General features: G+C 42.2%; 1 protein-coding gene across 3 annotated transcripts in view; it reads left to right on the top strand.

Annotated features, from left to right (window-relative positions):
- The window catches only part of MAP3K20 (mitogen-activated protein kinase kinase kinase 20), a 232,839-nt gene that overhangs the window by 40,057 nt on the left and 173,222 nt on the right, over positions 1–19,560 (top strand). The window lies entirely within an intron of this gene.

Genomic DNA, 19,560 nt, shown 5'->3' with positions numbered 1-19,560 from the left:
TCACTTCATACTGCGTTTAGAATGCATTATGTGTGCATCAGATTAGTTGGTGTAAAATTGTCTGACTTTTGAAAGGTTGACTTTGGCTGTATAGACCCACATGTGTAAAGCTAGTCTTGGTGGTTTGTCCATAGAATGGTTGTTCGAAACGTGTGTGTGTGTATATATATGAACAGCAAAAAACACAGAACATAACAGCACTCTCAAGACACTACATGCAAACTAATAAACTAATACCTATAATGTATATATAAACTAGGGGTGCACCGAAATGAAAATTCTGGTCCGAAACCGAAACCGAAACCGAAAATTCAGGATGCCCTTGACCGAAAACCGAAACCGAAACCGCCTTTTTGCCCAAATACTTTAAAATAACTTTTTTTTTAATGATTTTATTAATAATTCTTTTTCATGAATGAAATTCATCTGTGGGTGGTGCTGTTATGGAGAGGGGGATCTGTGGGTGGCTCTGTTATGGAGAGGGGGATCTGTGGGTGGCGCTGTTATGGAGAGGGGGATCTGTGGGTGGCGCTGTTATGGAGAGGGGGATCTGTGGGTGGCGCTGTTATGGAGAGGGGGATCTGTGGGTGGCGCTGTTATGGAGAGGGGGATCTGTGGGTGGCGCTGTTATGGAGAGGGGGATCTGTGCACTGTTATGGAAAGGGGATATGTGCACTGTTATGGGCATAACAGTGCACAGATCCCTTTCCCCATAACAGTGCACAGATCCCTTTCCCCATAACAGTGCACAGATCCCCCCTCCCCATAGCAGTGCCATAGACCGATCCCCCTACCCATAACAGCCCCGGCCCTGCTGCTCACAGCATCACTCACTGCATTTTTACCTTACAATCGTGACGCTCCAGTAACAACTCTGCAGGCAGAGCGGAGGGCGGCGTAACGTCACTTACTCACGTGACGCACCTGCTCCGCCTCCTTCATTCATAAAGTGGGCGGAGCAGGCGCGTCACGTGAGTAAGTGACGTTACGCCAGCCTCCGCTCTGCCTGCAGAGTTGTTAGTTACTGGAGCCTCACGATTGTAAGGTAAAATAAAGATGCAGTGACAAAGTAAACCGCCCGCCCGGCGCCCGCCCGCAGATGGTGGGTGACAAATCCCACACCCCATATTTTCGGCCGATATGTAGCAATATCGGCCGAAGTGGATTAGGTGCATTTTCGGCCGATATTTTCGGCTGCCGGAATTTCGGTGCACCCCTAATATAAACTAATACTTATTAACTATATATAAACTAATACCTAATATATATATATATATATATATATACAAATTTGATATGATAAATTAATTTGAGGTTAGCAAATATATTTTGATAAAAAAAATTGTGGGACCACCCAATGCGGCAAGGTGACCTCAGTCTAGGTGGGAACCTACTCTATTTAATACCTATCTCTATGCCAGTGGGCATCTAAATTCCGGAGAGCAGACCCCACACATATACTGTGTTGCTGCAGTTACCACCATGCTCCCTGAGACATCCAATTAGAGGAAGAACAAAGTCAGCCATATGTTTCACACTAATTGAAAGCACTTGGAATGGATGGGATGGTAGGAACAGGTCTATACTGTGGTGGGCTCCAAGTTGGAGTGTTGTGTGCTTTACAAAGTTGAAGCTTTCTCCATGATGGAAGCTAATCTCATTGTAATTGTAGGTGGAGGATTTGAATGACAGAATAATAGCTCAATTGTTCTTTTGATAAGCCTAGATGAAGGTGACCTAGACCAGCACGTCTCACACTGAGGCTCATTGCCTGGTGAGGCACCAGTCCCTGGTCTATATTAGGCATCTGGGATCAATATGATTGTGAAAACCCCTCTCAAATCACTTCTTATGAAGTTCTATTAACTGTTAATTGAAGTTCATAAGAAGAGGTAGAAATCATCTAAAGGGGTTGTCCCATTAAAGATATTCTACAGTTTTCAAACCAGCAGCAGGAACTGAATACTTTTGTAATTCCATGTAATTAAAATTTTTGTATAGCCACTGAGTTATTCAATAAAATGTATTGCTGTTTGTTTTTTAATTATTTCTTTGACCTGCTCACTAAGATGGCCGCACATGCTCAGTTTCATCCTTCAACTGCCTCCTGAGCTGTGATAGGGAGAGCTGAGACACACCCCCTGAGCTGCAGCAGAAAAGACACACCTCCTGAGCTGTGATAGGGAGAGCTGAGACACACCCCCTGAGCTGCAGCAGAAAAGACACTCCCATTGAGCCATCAGCTTGATGTAAATCTAGCAGAGCAATGAATGTGGAGATCTCTAGATCCATGAGAGGTACAGGGCTGGTTCTAGCTTTGTTAGAAAGGTATTGTCACGGACTATATCATGTCCGATTTTAATGTTTTACATTATTTATGGGACAACCCCTTTAAGACTCATACTGAGCCACTAGTACAGGAATCCTGGGTGGATCCAAATGAGGTGCACATTACATTAGGCTGCTTGTCCAGTGTGTGCCGAGCTGTGGAGCAGTGAAGCTGCCCAGAAGCCCCATGCTGGCTGCTTAGTATGAATGCAAGTAAGTGGGCAACACTATGAATTGGCTGGTGAGCCCTGAGTAGAAAAAGTTGGAGAAGCCGTGATCTAGACAGCATGACAAGAGTACAAATGAAGCTATAGAATTCGCAGATGCCATCACATTTGATGGGAGAAATAGTGCCATATTTCAACTGTAGGTTAAAAGGTGTGGTTTACAAGGCTGCACATGTGTGTAGAGTACATGAACTTGCCTAAAATCGGGCAAACTTGTAGGTGACATCATAAGTAAGCCTTGGCTATCTCTGGCGCTCTTATTCATACTGGGATCACAGGATGTGTGAGTGTCCCAGGGCAGCGCTACCTGAAATAATGGGATACTGTAGCCCTGCTGCAATGTACTATGCCGCAGGGGTGGGCAACCTGCGGCACTCCAGTTGTTGTGAAACTACAACTCCCAGCATGCATACTTGCTCTGCCCTTATAAGAACTCTCATAGAAATAAATGGAGCATGCTGGGATTTGTAGTTTCACAATAGTTGGAAGTGCCGCAGGTTGCCCATCCCCTATGGTATCATTGGCAAGACAAGTGGAAGCAACAAGCTATCGGTTCAACATTGCATGGTGCAGCAAAAAAGGTGCCAGCAGGGCGGCATGCCACAGATGCTACCATGCCTAGCCCATTGATTTCCTACCAGGATTTCATGGAATATAAGTGGTACTAGTCAAGGATTGCTGAGAAGCAGCAGCAAGAGGTGTCACGTTTTGCACCGGTACTAGCAATATGACCTCAACGTGTTCAAAGATGTGTGGCTAGGAGCAACGGCCATGTACAACTGGCGGAGAATTGTTGAATGCTTTGCCTTTGCCCGTGATTATTTTTTGGAGCTCTCTGGACCTAGCCAAATGCTACTGGGGCTACAACATCAAAACCCTCTGTCCCTCTGCTAGCCCTATGTCTTACCCTAGAAGACAATACAGACCTTTTATGCTGTGTATTTTGACCGTTTCTTGCAGCAGGTCACACAGTAAAGCATTGTGTACCACGTATGGCCCCTGTGCAGTGCTTATGTTGGAAACACCATAGAATATACAATATATTGCTGTGCAGACATTAGGTGATACATGTAGACTTTTCCATGGTTATAACCTTAGATCCATTCACTGCTCTAATGCAGCCCCGGAGACTGAACAGATGTTTCATTGGATTGTATATATAAGAAATAGTTCAGTGATGTTCTGAAGCACTAACTACATGACTTACTTCTTCTCTGAGTACAGACATTTTTGTACATGTTTTTGAGCAATACTGAATTTATTCTATTTTAACCCACGGTATTTGTACATGGATTTAAAGTGAATTATCTTAAACATAAAATGGTGTGCTTATACAGTTAAACACATGTCGGCATGAAACGCCCCAAGAAAATCCAATGATAATAAGCACAGATAGGCCAAACAGTCATTTCTCCAGATACACCTGTGCTAATGATAGCTGAACCTGAGACTAAGCCAGGAAGGCATCTCTCGGTCTTCTCATGAGGATAGTCCTGCTCCACCGTGGTTCTCTGGCCTCCATACAAGCTCAAAATGCTATATCCCAACCTAGAGCTTAAGAACACAGGTTTTAACTCTGCGCCAGGTCTCTTGAGACATTTATTATATACTGAAATTCCAGAACAACCTAAGGGATTCCCAAAGGTTAAGTATTAGTCACTAGAAGACAAATCAGGAAAGGAATAAGAGAATATGCCTGTGTGACAGGTGGCAGATTGTTGTTCTTCTTTATGTCAAAAGAGCTTGGAAAAGAAATTGCTAGGATAAACTTTCAGTATCTTGAGCTAGGAAGCAACTGTCTAGTATGCAATCGACAGAGCTTAGACGGGTTGAGCAATTCTTGGCACTTCGCTGTTGACTTTCCCCTTGTGACTGCAGCTCCCTGAAACACACTGGGAAAGATTTACAAATCCTATAGATCAGAAGTGCACAACCTTTTCTGGTTGGGGGCCACATTGTCAGACCGAACCAATCCCAAGGGGTGAAAATAAAACTTAATTACCGAGTGAAATATTTATGGCATAATGTACATGTATACCATAAATATCTTGCTACATTTCCAGGACTCCTATCTAATGGAAGAATACATGAAAAATACATGTGAACAGCCACCAGACACAGACAAACATGTTACCGCACAGAATGATATCACGGTCTGCATGTGGCCCCTGGTTGTGGATCCCCGCTATAGGTGGTATAAACGTAGACAGGCTGTCTAGAGCTGCACCAGATTTATCACAGTGGCTCAGGCTGGCTGATAAATCTGATGCATGGCTAGACATTCTGTCTAACTCGATAAAATACCACCTATTGGTTGGCTTAGTTTGTGACGTCAGAACTCTGCCTGCCTTGACCTCATTTTATCCCATAGTATAGCTTTGCCTGATCCCTTGGTGTTTTGCGGCGGTGCCTCTTGACCCCCGTGACAGTGACTACCCCAAGAAGTAGCAGCCTGGTGGTTCCCCTGCAGCAGAGTTCAGATCCCTGTATAGGAGTTAAAAGGTGAAGACCAGGGGGGCTACTTAGATAACACTCTCAGTACTAGCCCAAGCCAAATCTTTTCAGTAGACACTAGGGATGAGCAAATCGACTTCTGATGCTTCATCCGAAGTTGATTCACATAAAACTTTGTTTTATTGGCTCCGATAAGCCGAAGTTATTACTTCCCAAAGTCTCGCGAGACTTTGTGTAATAACTTCGGAAATAAATTTTTACTGTAAAAAACCTTGATACAGAACTCAGGTTAGGTTCCAACGTACCACTTGGAACTGAATGTGAGTTCGGTGTCAATTTTTTTTTTACTCCTGCTCTGTATAGTATTAAAACAAAGTCGATTCACTCATCCCTAGTAGACACAGCAGATCCACATCCACTTGGTTACTGGTAGAGATGAGCGAACTTCTGTTTTAAGTTCGGCGTCTAAAGTTCGGCTTCCGGTTAGCGGAGGATCCCGATATGGATTCCGAATTCCTTTTGTGGTCCGTGGTAGCAGAATCAATAATGGCCATTATTGATTCCACTACCACGGACCACAACGGAATTCGGAATCCATATCGGGATCCTCCGCTAACCGGAAGCCGAACTTTAGACGCCGAACTTAAAACAGAAGTTCGCTCATCTCTAGTTACAGGTTCAAAATGGTGCATATTAATCTACACTAGAGCTTTTATTTATATATTTTTATGTTGTTAAATTTAGTGCACATTATTAAACCTGGCAAATCTGATCATTATGTCATCAAGTCTTCCTCTATGATGTCATCAGCAACTCTTTTTTTTTTTAATGATATTTACAGGGATCAGTTTTCAAATCATTGATAAACAATTAGTGACTTGAAAAATTTTGGCAAGTATTATCTGATGGTCATTTTACATCAGAACACACCCGACAGTGGTTCGTTGAGTCGCCTGTACAGCAGGTATATATGCCATTTGAAATGAACCCTTAAAATCACCAGCAGCACAACATGTACTCATCGTGGAGGGTTTTATTTTCGCCACTTGCTGTCATGTATGTGCTGATAGATCTCATACTTCATGACTAGTCCTCCTTGTCCATTATTCTCACATGTACTACATGACAGGTCATCACAGTGGTTCACAGGCATTGATAGATAAGTGTGGTTTTGTAATCAGAGAGAGCAGGGATTTGTGCCTCGTGTCTTCTATTTCTAGACATTGACATCAGGGGTTACAAAGTCATGTGTCATATTTAGAACCTTAGTAGGATTTTCACTCTCAGGGCAGTCTCATATATTTGTGCATACATACTGTCTAGGTTTAGTACATAAAGCTAGGACAGAACTTTCTTCATCCAGCCAAATTTCAGCTGACCTTCCACAACTCATCCAACGCTTTTGATGGACCATACTACTTTTGTAGAAGTTCCTGCTCTTCTCCTGGACTATCTAATAGGACAAAATAGAATTTGGGAGAACGATTGTACTTTTTAGTAGAATTGTTTGCTATGTAGAGCAGGAGATAGACCTGCAGGGGAATTAGCAGATGAGCGTTCCTGCTCATTATCTGAAGATCTCAGTTGGAAAATTAATTGGATATGCTTAAAAAATGGAGATAGTTGTTCCATCATACTTTATAGCAAATTGCTATGATGGGAAAAGTCATTGGGGGATCAATGTATTTGGCCCTTTTCGCACGAGCGTCTTTGCAATCCGTATATGGCGCATATTTTGTGTACCGGAATCTGCTGCTAATGTTAATGAATAGGGTTATTCACATGGGCGTTTAGTGGGGTTATTCTGAAGTAAAAGGCGTATAAATCCGGATGAGTTATGAAGCAGGACTGATGACAATCTGGATGGTATCTCACCAGGAATCCGGCCGGATTTTGATACACATGAGTAAGAGGCCTTTTTCTTAGCAGATTATGCCTGAGACAGTGTTTGTCAGAATCCCCTAGGAACCATTCATGAAGGTCATGAAATCTGCTGCTTAGGAGCTATATGGTGGGATTACTGCTTTTCATTAAGATCCAGCTGGTGTATGGAGTCTTACGGGCAATGCCCCATGGGAAAAGTATGCAAATGAGGTCTCATCCAGAAGGAAGAAACCAGTCAGTCTCTCTAGTGCCACCTGTAGGTGGCTACACTGCAAGTCCGTGTCCGACCGATAAAAAGAAAAACCTTAAAACGTGACTAGGGATATCAGCCAAACCAAAGACACCTATTTGATGTATTTTAGAAGACAGACTGCAAGATTTGGGGATCTCTGATTAGTGGAGACTATGTAGGTGAGACACCAGGGGTCTGGTAGGTCCTTTCTCTATGGTCAAAGGCTACATTTTCATCATTTGCTTGGAGCGTCACTTTAAACAAGATAAAAGGACGAAGCTTACAACATTATTCATGTTTTATAGTTCAGTCCACATTTCTTGATTCATATAAGACTACAAAATAGCTGAGTAAATGTTTATCCTTGAAAAGCTGAGTTTGTCTCCGGAAATTAACAGCCGAGGTGCAGATGGTAGAAGGACAAGTGCGTTATTAGCGGCTACCACTGTGGATAAACAGTACGGACAGTAAAGCACACAAATACAGGTATTAAAGAGTTTCCTTCATGTGGGAACCTGTTCACCTGTAACACCGGAGCATTATCATACAGCCGCCTACATCGGAAAGTAGGCGACTGTATGGAAAAACCCTCATTCAAATTTCTCACCTCTCCCGCTCCTCCGCTTTGGTCCTTGCAGCTCTGATTCCTCCTGGGCCTGCAGAAATCACATACTGTGGCCGGTGACTGGCTGCAACAATTATGTGAGGCTACTTTTAGGATAGGATGATATGACCTGTCACTTGCCACAAGGGATGTTTTTTACAACTGCCTCCTGCTGCAACTGATGCTGTTCAGCAGTGCATGGTTGTAGATGTAGTGGCGGTATAGCAAAAATAAATCCCAGCAATAACCACTATACCTCATAGCTCCTGGACTTGACATGTCTCCCGAGTGAGTTGTTGCTGCTGCTGGTGGGTAGCCTGACAAGCTAGAGCTGGGGTCAGCTGTACTGAAACTACAACTCCCAGATTGTACCATTCACTTCTATGTGAGTTACAAGAGCAGCCAAGCAAGTGTGCATGCTGAGAGTTGTAGTTTAACAGCAGAGTGCTGAAGGTTGCTGACCCCTGAGCTAGAACATAATATGTACACAGAAGGCTAGGGCTCCATGATGACATTTCTTCACCCACAAGCTTTCCAACCGAGATTCTTGTGATTCCCAGGCAATTTTTTACCATAGGGGGACTTTTAAGTTATTCATGAATCGCAGTAATTCAAATATTTTACCGCAACCCAGAGGTGATGAATTTTTTGTTGTGTCTGGTAGTCTTTACAATTTCAGCTCCTGTGACAAATGTCTGATTTTGCCAGGGGAAGCCTTGTCTCACAAAGCAGCTCTCTGTTCTGACTTAGAAGGGACACATGGACAGAGGTTGTCTTCATGACGCATCCCCTTTAAAGTTGTCCTGCTATGTCACAAGAAAAAGGCCTTTGTAACTTGGGCAGTTATATATATTATTATATTTTATATTAGAGAGGAGAAAATCGACTTCGGATGCTTCATCCAAAGTCGATTCTCATAAAACTTTGTTGTAACACTGTACGGAGCTCCGTATAGTACATGTATTAGATTGTATGGGCTCCGATGAGCCGAAGTGATGTGTTTTTTTCCGGTATTGAGCCCCTATGACGGAACTCAATACCGGAAAACTTTAACGCTAGTGTGAAAGTAGCCTTAGAGGCAAACTGACTATTTGTGTCAGGACACAAAACAGTAAATTTATGCTATTATATAATTAAGCATGGTTTGAGTGAATTCTCCCTTTGCAGATTTGTCACAGAAGTTTCTGCGACTGAAAATCTGTTGCGGTACATGTGGATGGGGTTATTTCTGCATCAGTCACATGGGATTCTGCAAGCTCCATTCAGGTGAATGGGACATTCGCAGAAATCTCTGTAATAAATCTGCAGCTTGTATATTTACCCTTGATTTCATTGAGATTGTTTTGTTACTTTAGTTATATGGATGGCTTGTTTTGGTAAGTGGTATACTCTCAAGTCTTCATCAAAAGGTATTCCTAATCTTGAAAAACAAGGTTCCAGCCTCGAATAAAATGGTTTTCCAGGAGTTCAGTACTGAAGACCTGACCACAGGATAGGTCATCAATATCTGATCAGTGGAGGTCTGACTTCAGGTCGCCCCGCCAATCGGCTATTTGATTGGCGCCACGGCCTTTATCCTAGGCTCAGTGACGTCACATTAATTGGTCCTAGGACCTATTTGCAGTTCAATTTCATTCAAGTGAATGGGCCTGGGTTGCAATACCAAACACAGCCACTATACAATGTACAGGGAGTGCAGAATTATTAGGCAAGTTGTATTTTTGAGGATTAATTTTATTATTGAACAACAACCATGTTCTCAATGAACCCAAAAAACTCATTAATATCAAAGCTGAATATTTTTGGAAGTAGTTTTTAGTTTGTTTTTAGCTTTAGCTATTTTAGGGGGATATCTGTGTGTGCAGGTGACTATTACTGTGCATAATTATTAGGCAACTTAACAAAAAACAAATATATACCCATTTCAATTATTTATTTTTACCAGTGAAACCAATATAACATCTCAACATTCACAAATATACATTTCTGACATTCAAAAACAAAACAAAAACAAATCAGTGATCAATATAGCCACCTTTCTTTGCAAGGACACTCAAAAGCCTGCCATCCATGGATTCTGTCAGTGTTTTGATCTGTTCACCATCAACATTGCGTGCAGCAGCAACCACAGCCTCCCAGACACTGTTCAGAGAGGTGTACTGTTTTCCCTCCTTGTAAATCTCACATTTGATGATGGACCACAGGTTCTCAATGGGGTTCAGATCAGGTGAACAAGGAGGCCATGTCATTAGATTTTCTTCTTTTATACCCTTTCTTGCCAGCCACGCTGTGGAGTACTTGGACGCGTGTGATGGAGCATTGTCCTGCATGAAAATCATGTTTTTCTTGAAGGATGCAGACTTCTTCCTGTACCACTGCTTGAAGAAGGTGTCTTCCAGAAACTGGCAGTAGGACTGGGAGTTGAGCTTGACTCCATCCTCAACCCAAAAAGGCCCCACAAGCTCATCTTTGATGATACCAGCCCAAACCAGTACTCCACCTCCACCTTGCTGGCGTCTGAGTCGGACTGGAGCTCTCTGCCCTTTACCAATCCAGCCACGGGCCCATCCATCTGGCCCATCAAGACTCACTCTCATTTCATCAGTCCATAAAACCTTAGAAAAATCAGTCTTGAGATATTTCTTGGCCCAGTCTTGACGTTTCAGCTTGTGTGTCTTGTTCAGTGGTGGTCGTCTTTCAGCCTTTCTTACCTTGGCCATGTCTCTGAGTATTGCACACCTTGTGCTTTTGGGCACTCCAGTGATGTTGCAGCTCTGAAATATGGCCAAACTGGTGGCAAGTGGCATCTTGGCAGCTGCACGCTTGACTTTTCTCAGTTCATGGGCAGTTATTTTGCGCCTTGGTTTTTCCACACGCTTCTTGCGACCCTGTTGACTATTTTGAATGAAACGCTTGATTGTTCGATGATCACGCTTCAGAAGCTTTGCAATTTTAAGAGTGCTGCATCCCTCTGCAAGATATCTCACTATTTTTGACTTTTCTGAGCCTGTCAAGTCCTTCTTTTGACCGATTTTGCCAAAGGAAAGGAAGTTGCCTAATAATTATGCACACCTGATATAGGGTGTTGATGTCATTAGACCACACCCTTTCTCATTACAGAGATGCACATCACCTAATATGCTTAATTGGTAATAGGCTTTCGAGCCTATACACCTTGGAGTAAGACAACATGCATAAAGAGGATGATGTGGTCAAAATACTCATTTGCCTAATAATTCTGCACGCAGTGTATGGCGCTGTGCTTAGTTTGGAGGCCGCATCACTCACCGTAGCGCAGCAGATTCTTTGAACAGCTGATCGGTCGGGGTGCTGGGATTCTGACTACAACCAATTAGATATTAATGACCTATCCTCCGGAAAACCCCTTAAACATCATGTAATAAAACATGACATCTGCATCCACAAATACTGCAGTGCAAACGCAAGGGTCAAGCGATCATCCACTAAATGAATAACATGACTAATGGGAGGAAAGAACCAGACTAATACACAGAAACGGATACCGTTTTCTGCTGCAGTTATATATAGCAGTATAGCATCCAAGCAGCTGCTTGAAGTGGGTTATGTTAAGAGACCGCTGCTTTAGATTCGGAAGGTGTTGTCTGATCTCATTCAGGCCTCATTCACACATACGCAGATTTTCACAGACCACGGTGTAGATCATACAAGTGTATTACTGTACAGCGGCACGAAGCGCACGGCATCATAGCAACCAATGATGCCGTGCACTCAGCAGGACGGCAGGAGAGGTTTTCACAGACCGTGGTCCGTGAAAATCCACGTATGTGTGAATGAGGCCTTATGCTGCACTGAAGTTTGAGGTTTATTTGAAAGCCAAAAACACGGTGTGGAAGATATTCCGGGATGAAAAACACTAAAGAGAGCATTTTTCAAGCCCTGCACTCCAATTGTTTCAAAAAGTCACAAAAAAAAACTTTGCAACTTTTTGGGTTAACATGCACAAACATTTTGGGCAAAATTAGCATTTTTACACCACTTCAGTTTTGAAACGTGAGTGGGGAAATAGCATGGTTAGACTGGCAAGCTGATTTGGTTTTCAGTGCATAGACTTTGATGGCCTATCCTCAAGGTAGGTCATCAATATCACACACTGGTACTGGAAAATATAAACTGGATAGAGCTGTAAGCACAAGGTTCTGTCTACTACATGTAGTGGCCACCCAGCTTCGCTCCCAATTACTTGCATCGGAAACTACAGAGCTTGCCATCCACTGACTAGTGCCCAAAACAGCTGATAGGCGGTGGTATCTGTATGCTGATTGTTCCAAACTTCTTCCATTTAAGAATTATAGAGGCCACTTTTAGTGCAGCAGGAACTTTTTTGTACCCCTCCCTTTAGATCTGTGCCTACACAGAATCCTGTCTCTGAGCTCTGCAGGCAGTTATTTCCTCCTCATGGCTTGGTTTTTGCTCTGAAATGCATTGTCAGCTGTGAGACCTTAAGTACACAGGGCTGTGTCTTTCCAAGTCCTGTCCAATCAACTGAATTTACCACAGATAGACTCCAAACAAGGTGTAGAAACATCTCAAAGATGATCAAGAGAAATGGGAGGCTCCCAGAGGTAAATTTCAAGTCTCACAGAAAATACTTATGTCCAGGCCAATAAAAAAATTTTTTTTAAATAAATTTGCTAAAATGTTTAAAATTCTGTCTCCATTTTCTCATTATGGAGTTTTAGGTGCAGATTGATGAAGGGAAACTTGATTTTTATTATTTTAGCACAAGACCGCAGCATTACAAAATGTGAAAAAAGTGAAAGGGGCTGAAGACTTTCCCATAGAGGGCATAGACATATAAGTTGTCTTGACTGGACAATCCCTTTAGAATGTATTTTCCTCTATGTGTATTAATAGTAACCACTAGTCATTCTGCAAACGCGTGTGTGGGCAGCGGGACATAGTTTAATGGTAGATGGGATTATAATATTCTAATGGTATATTTAATATAATTTTTCTCACTCAGGTTGAGGAAATTTAGAAGTAAAAATATTTATATGCCATGTACATGCTGCATACATTTGTCATGAGCGGAATTTTTTGTTTGACCCAAGTATGTTTTCATTGTGTATATAACCTAATGGACCAACAGGTTGTGAAGTGTCGAGGAAATCAGATATAGTTCATAGTGTTTGGCTTCTTTGGTTTTTATAGAGTTGGTAGGCGGCTAGCAAAAGTATTCTAAAAAGGTGAAAGTTTCCCAAAAAAACTAACTATATGAAAATGTTGTTATAGCCAGTTAAAAAAATCTATTACTAGGAAAGGACTTGATAAACTAGGACATCTGATGGTAGACTTGGGGGATCCCAATTGTAAATAACCCAAGAAGCTGCAAAACTTTATGGAAAGCCCTCAAAATAAATGAGATGTTTAGAGCCTGACTGGAGAAATAGTCTAATGGCTTATTTGCACAGTATGCCCTTGTTTCTGTGCCTGAGGCTTAAAGGGATATGTTTATAATACATACATACACACACACACACTCCTCAACAAAAAATAATGCACCCAGATAGGAATGTCAGATTTCTGCAAAACTCTGCATGCAGTTATAGTGCCTTGAAAAAGTATACATACCATTGACCTTTTCCACAATTTTTCACGTTACACCTACTAACTTAAATGTATTTTATGTGATAAACCAACACAAAGTATGTGTGAAGTGAAAAGAAGATGATAGTTTTCTCAAAAAAATTATAAATTAAAATCTGGGAAGTGTCAATACTTTGTAGGACCACCTTTCACTGCAATTACAGCTGCAAGTCTTTTAGGGTAGGTCTCTACCAGCTTTGCACATCTAGAGGCTGAACTTTTTGTCAATTCTTCTTTGCAAAATAGCTCAAGCTCAGTCAGATTGGATGGAGAGCGTCTGTGAACAGCAGTCTTCAAGTCTTGCCATAGATTCTCAATGGGATTTAGGTGTGGACTGTGACTGGGACATTCTAACACATGAATATGCTTTCAGCTAAACCATTACATTGTAGCTCTGGCTGTGTGTTTAGGTTTGTTGTCCTGCTGGAAGGTGAACCTCTGCCCCAGTCCTAAGTCTTTTGCAGCCTCTACCAGGTTTTCCTCTTCGATTGTTCTGTATTTAGATCCACCCATCTTCCCATCATCTCTGACCAGCTTCTATGTCCCTGCTGAAGAAAAGCATCCCCACAGCATGATGCTTCCACCACCATGAGTGGGGATGGTGTGTTCAGGGTGATGTGCAGTGTTAGTTTTCTGGCACACATAACATTTTGCAATCCAAAAAGTTCAACTTTAATCTAATCTGACCAGAACACTTTCTTCCACATGTCTGTTGTGTCCCCTACATGGCTTGTGGCAAACAGCAAACAGGACTTCAAAAAGCTTGCTTTCAAAAATAGCTTTTTTGGCCAGATCTGTGGAGTGCACAACTAATAGTGTTCCTGTGGACAGATTCTCCCAACTGTGGATCTGTGAGGCTCCTCCTGAGTGACGATGGCCATGCTGGCTGCTTCTCTGATTAGTGCTTTCCTTGCCTGGGCTGTCCATTTAGGTGGGCAACCATGTCTTGGTAGCTTTGCAGTTGTGCCATACCCCTTCAATTTTTGGATGATGGATTGAACAGTGTTCCGTGAGATGTTCAGAGCTTTGGATACTTCTTTGTATAACCTAATCCTGCTTTACACTTCTCCACAACTTTATCCCTGACCTATCTGGTGTGTTCCTTGGTTTTCATGATGCTGTTTGATCACTAATGTTCTCTAACAAACCTCTGAGGCCTTTACAGAACAGCTGTAGTTATACTGAGAATAAATTACACACAGCTGGACTCTATTAATTAGGTGACCTCTGAAGGCAATTGGTCACACTGGATTTTATTTACAGGTATCAGAGTACAGGGGGGTATGAATACTTTTTCAAGGCACTGTATGTCTCAGGCAAATATGTAAATTATCTGATTAGGCACTGGGTCTTGCCGCATGAGGGGGTAAAAATGCTTCCCCCACTCTTTTTTGGTGTGGATTCAGATAACTGACCTGCTATTTTGACATTATGGATCTAAAGTCAGTTGGACCATGCAATATTTTACAGGGTATTTCGAGTGTTAATAGGTTCTCTCTGTTTCCTCTTTTATCCTCTTCTCAATAAAGGACTTAAGTGAGGAAAAAGTGTTCACACTTCTAACTTCCTACAACCAAAATATTTAATAAGGTGTTACTACACTATATATAAAAACAATATTGCATAAGTTACATTGTATATTTAATTTGCACATGAAATCAATCTATTGAGCTAGCATTAAAACATTCTAACTACTTCTTCCTATGTGACCAACCCCCAAAATCATGTTAGGAAAATCAAACCAGTGTACAGATGCGCTTCCACGCAGAAAAGAGACCCAGAAAATGGTGGTTGACCCTTATAAAGAACTGCTCACTTTTATGTCATATCTAGTGTTGAGCGAACTTGTGGTTTTTTTAAGTTCGGCGTACAAGGTTCGGTTTATCTAAGAATTCCGTTATGGATTCCGCTACCATGGACCATACGTTTTATCATTTTTAAAACCGTATGCTCAGTGTTGCAGATACTTGCCAGATCCACTTCAAATTTGAAAGATTATAACTTATAGGGACACATTTATTTATATAACGCCGGTCTTAATAAGGCCCTGCGCTGGCGGTGGATCCGCCGCAGTTGTGTAGAGGTGCCGACCTCTACATATCTTTGGCGTATCCATTGCTGAATCTTAATTTACATTTAAACTATTTTGTACACCTAAACCTGCCGGCCCATGGCACGCCCACTTTTTTTTAGACTTGACATTGGGAAAAGTCGCATATTGAAGGGCAAAGGACCTTTGCACCGGAATCTACGCTAGAAATACGCCTAATTTAGGCGTATTTCTGTTTAATAAATGACCCCCATAGTTTTGAATTGCTGTATTTAAAACTGTTAGCAATTAAGAGCCTTCTGCCCACTGGGCAGCAAATAGAATTTGTGTCGGTAAATTACTAGTGGGAGATGGGTTTTGCCTTATTCTGGATCAACACTGCAGGATAATTGGTAGAACTACATGGACTGAGTTATTATGTAGTACAAATAAAAAACATTATTGAGCTGCTACTTACTTTAAATGGGTTTTAAAAAAATTGTAAAAGACCTAGGAAGATATTACAAAATAACCGAATAACCCAAAGTTGTACTCGCCATTTCAAACCCCCTTCATTCCACTATCACCCCCCATTAGGCTTTCTTTTCATCACTGCAGTTGTGATGTGCCGATATATCGCATCTGACCATTGCAGCCAATCACTGTCCCCTGTCTTGTGCCGTATACTACCAAGGTCAGTGACTAGCTGCAGTGGTCACAAGCAGTATAGGGCACATCACAGGTGCTGGCTATTCTGAAGCAGGCAGTGGTAACACCCCTGCCTAAGAAACCGGCGCTACCTGTGACCGATTAGAGTAACCGATTTCGGGACTGCGTTCGCTGCAAAGATAGGCGAGAGGGAGGTTGTTGCACAACTACAGGGATATCTGGAGGCCAATCACATTATTGACAACTTCCAGCCGGGATTCCATCCCGGAAGGGGTACTGAGACCGCTCTGGTCAATGTCGAGGACGATCTACTGATTTCATTAGACCAGAATTACTCTATGGTCCTAGTCCTTCTGGACCTATCATCCGCTTTTGACACTATTGACCATCAAGTGTTACTGAACCAGTTGAAAGTGGTAGCCGGACTAGATGGAAAGACCTTGGCCTGGATGGTCTCATTTCTCCAGGACAGGGTACAACGAGTGAAGCTGGGGGTATTTCACTCAGCCGAGTGAAGTACCACAAGGCTCGGCACTATCTTCAGTCTTGTTCAACATCTATCTGAGACCATTGGCCGACATCATCAGGAGCCACAATCTTCTGTTTCATGTTTATGCGAATGATACACAACTGCACTTTAGGCTTGCCAAAGGTACAGTTGATCAAGTCGATCTGGCCGGATGTCTCTTGGAGATCGATCACTGGATGAGTGCCAATCATTTAAAGCTTAATGGCACTAAAACTGAATGTATTACATTCAGTGACCAGAAAATTACATCCTCAGCACCCCAATGGCCATTGTCTTTTGGACCTGTCCCTGAGACAGCCATCCAGGTCAGGGACTTGGGAGTGGTCTTGGACTCCAGATTAACCCTGGCCCCTCAGATAAATCAGTTGGTTAGTACCTGCCACTACCAGCTGAAACTTCTGAGGGGGATCTTAAAATACATCGAATCCCCTCTCAGGAAAGTCTTGGTCGGAGCAGCGATCAGCAGTCGGTTGGACTATTGTAATGCCTTGTACATGGGACTCCCTAAGAAGAACTTGCATAGACTTCAACTTGTGCAGAATGCCGCAGCAAGGCTACTAGCGGGTGTTGCCCGCCGAGAGCATATCACTCCGTCTCTTAATGCCTTGCACTGGCTCCCCGTCCAACAACGGGTGATGTTCAAGATTGGATGCTTCATTCATAGGGTATTCTATTTTGCGGGGCCCTTGTACCTGCGACGTAAAATCACTAGGTACGCCCCGTTGAGGACATTGAGGTCTAGTAACTCTGTGAATTTTAACATCCCGCAAGTTAATAAGATCAGACGTGGAGGTAGATCCTTTTCGGCTCAAGGGGCCAGATTTTGGAACCACCTACCTCTGGCCCTGAAAATGATTCCCAGTCTTCTCTCATTCAGACGTGCACTGAAAACCTTACTTTTCAAACAGGCGTTTGATCTTCCTATATAACACTTATTTTTGGTTCATATAATTTTGGGGGTTTTCAAGCCCTCCAGTCTCCTAGTATACGAGCTGCACCTTCTACAGGGCCCCCCTGTGTCTGACTTCATCATACATACGGACAAGAAGTACATATCTGTATACACAGCGCCATCAAGTATGCCAAGGAGCTAAGTACCATCTCATTTTTTGAAGCACCATCTTTTTGCTTTCTTCATTCCCTACGTATATTACACTGTCATCACCTCCTGATGAGCTGCTGTATGCAGCTGAAACGCGTTGGGTTTGTGTCTTTATATTAATTATATTAGACTTATTCTTTTTGTTTTTTTCACTGGATCAATATTTCCCGATCCAGCTTTTCTAAGTAGGGCATCACTAGGGCCACATCTAGGCCTAGGTACGGGGGCAGGGTGTCTCCACCATCAGGGGACATCCCTGTGCTTAGGACATAGTTCCATAGGGTCGTCTAGGGAGAGTATTTTTTCCACAGACTTACCCAATATCACCCCCGTCCCTATAGTGATTCATTATTTCACCACCTATCTATAATAGGAGGTTCGTTTTTTATACATCAGAGCATCTGAGCATATCGACCACTCTTGCTCATACCCATTTATTAATAAAGGTATCAAGTTTCTTAATTAAGCACGTTAATTTTCAATTTTCTTCCGACCTATTTTCCTACATGTAACTTATCGATAGATATCCTCCCAAGTGTCTTTAAATTTCAAAAATCTTAGTCTATAAATTCACGGTTGGTAATGTCCCTTCTATTTTAAAGATACCTTTTCCTCACGTTTATTAATTTTGTACCTCTTCACATTCTCTATATCTCGCCCGAACTCTTTGAACCTTGAGATCCCCCTACCTTCCCTCTCTTTTTCTTGATTCTCCATTTGATAAGTGCTAGGAAATTGGTCTCTGGAATAGGTGCCTTATCCTCTAGGCCTTTGCGGCCCATGGTAAAGTGTCATGCCTTCTTTTTCCTCCCTTGTTGAATCAGCCAGCTAAGCGCATCGAAGCCCTAAGGGTAAGGCCGAATGCACACGGCCGTGTTCCGTGGCCGAGAGCGGTCCGTGGTATACCGGGCTGGATTCCTGTTCAGAGCAGGAGCGCACGGCGTCATTGGTTGCTATGACGCCGTGCGTTTCATGTCGCCGCTGCACTACAGTAATACAATATACGAGTGTATTACTGTACATCATCATCATACATCATCATCATCATCACAGTTGCAACCTAAAAACATGAAGTTGTGGCTGCAGCCATGGAGAGGATAGGAACTGAGGCTCTGGAGTGTAGCTGGTTCGGAACAGTGAACATGACGGTTTTGTATTATTTTAATACCTTCTTATGCCTTTTATAAGTATTTTTTTTACACTGGATATCCATAATTAGATTCAATATTTATTCTCTATAAACAAGTGACTTGATTTTGCTTTTATTTCACTTAGCCCTTATATAAGGAAAAGTTCCATCAATTTCTGCCATGCTTTGTGGCAGCTTTTTCATTGATTTTTACAGCATGATCAATGTGGAAAATCAATGAAAATAACTTAAAAGCAGTTTCTAGATGGCTCCTGTCTTCCAGTGTCATCTGTACCTTTTTTTTACAATCAGGCTCTTATTGCACTAAGGTGGGGGGCACCTTATTATTCACAGAGTCTTAATACGATCATTGACTCTTGCAGTTAATTTCCACTAATGCATGGCCCTTTGTTCCTTTCATAATATGTATTATTTAATGATAAGATGTCTCCGGCAGTTTCTACGCCGATAGACAGCCAAGGCCCACTTCAGAAAATGTACTCCGACCTGAGGTTTAATAAACTGACGGTTTTAACAATATTGTTTCATGTTTGCAGCTTTAAACCCCCATGACAGTTTTGTACCTTTTGTGTTCTACTTTTTTGGGGGCAATAAGAAAAATAATTATCAACTGGTTTATTCTGTAAGTTCCTCACGTAGTAAGAGCAGAAAAAAAATCATAAAAAAGAGACAATATCTGCCTTTGAAGAACATAAGTGAGATCCTGAAAACAAATGTTAAAGTA

Source organism: Bufo bufo, chromosome 7, assembly GCF_905171765.1.
Source record: "Bufo bufo chromosome 7, aBufBuf1.1, whole genome shotgun sequence".
In the NCBI taxonomy this organism is placed as follows: domain Eukaryota; kingdom Metazoa; phylum Chordata; class Amphibia; order Anura; family Bufonidae; genus Bufo; species Bufo bufo.
This window is presented reverse-complemented; position numbering and strand designations above follow the sequence as displayed.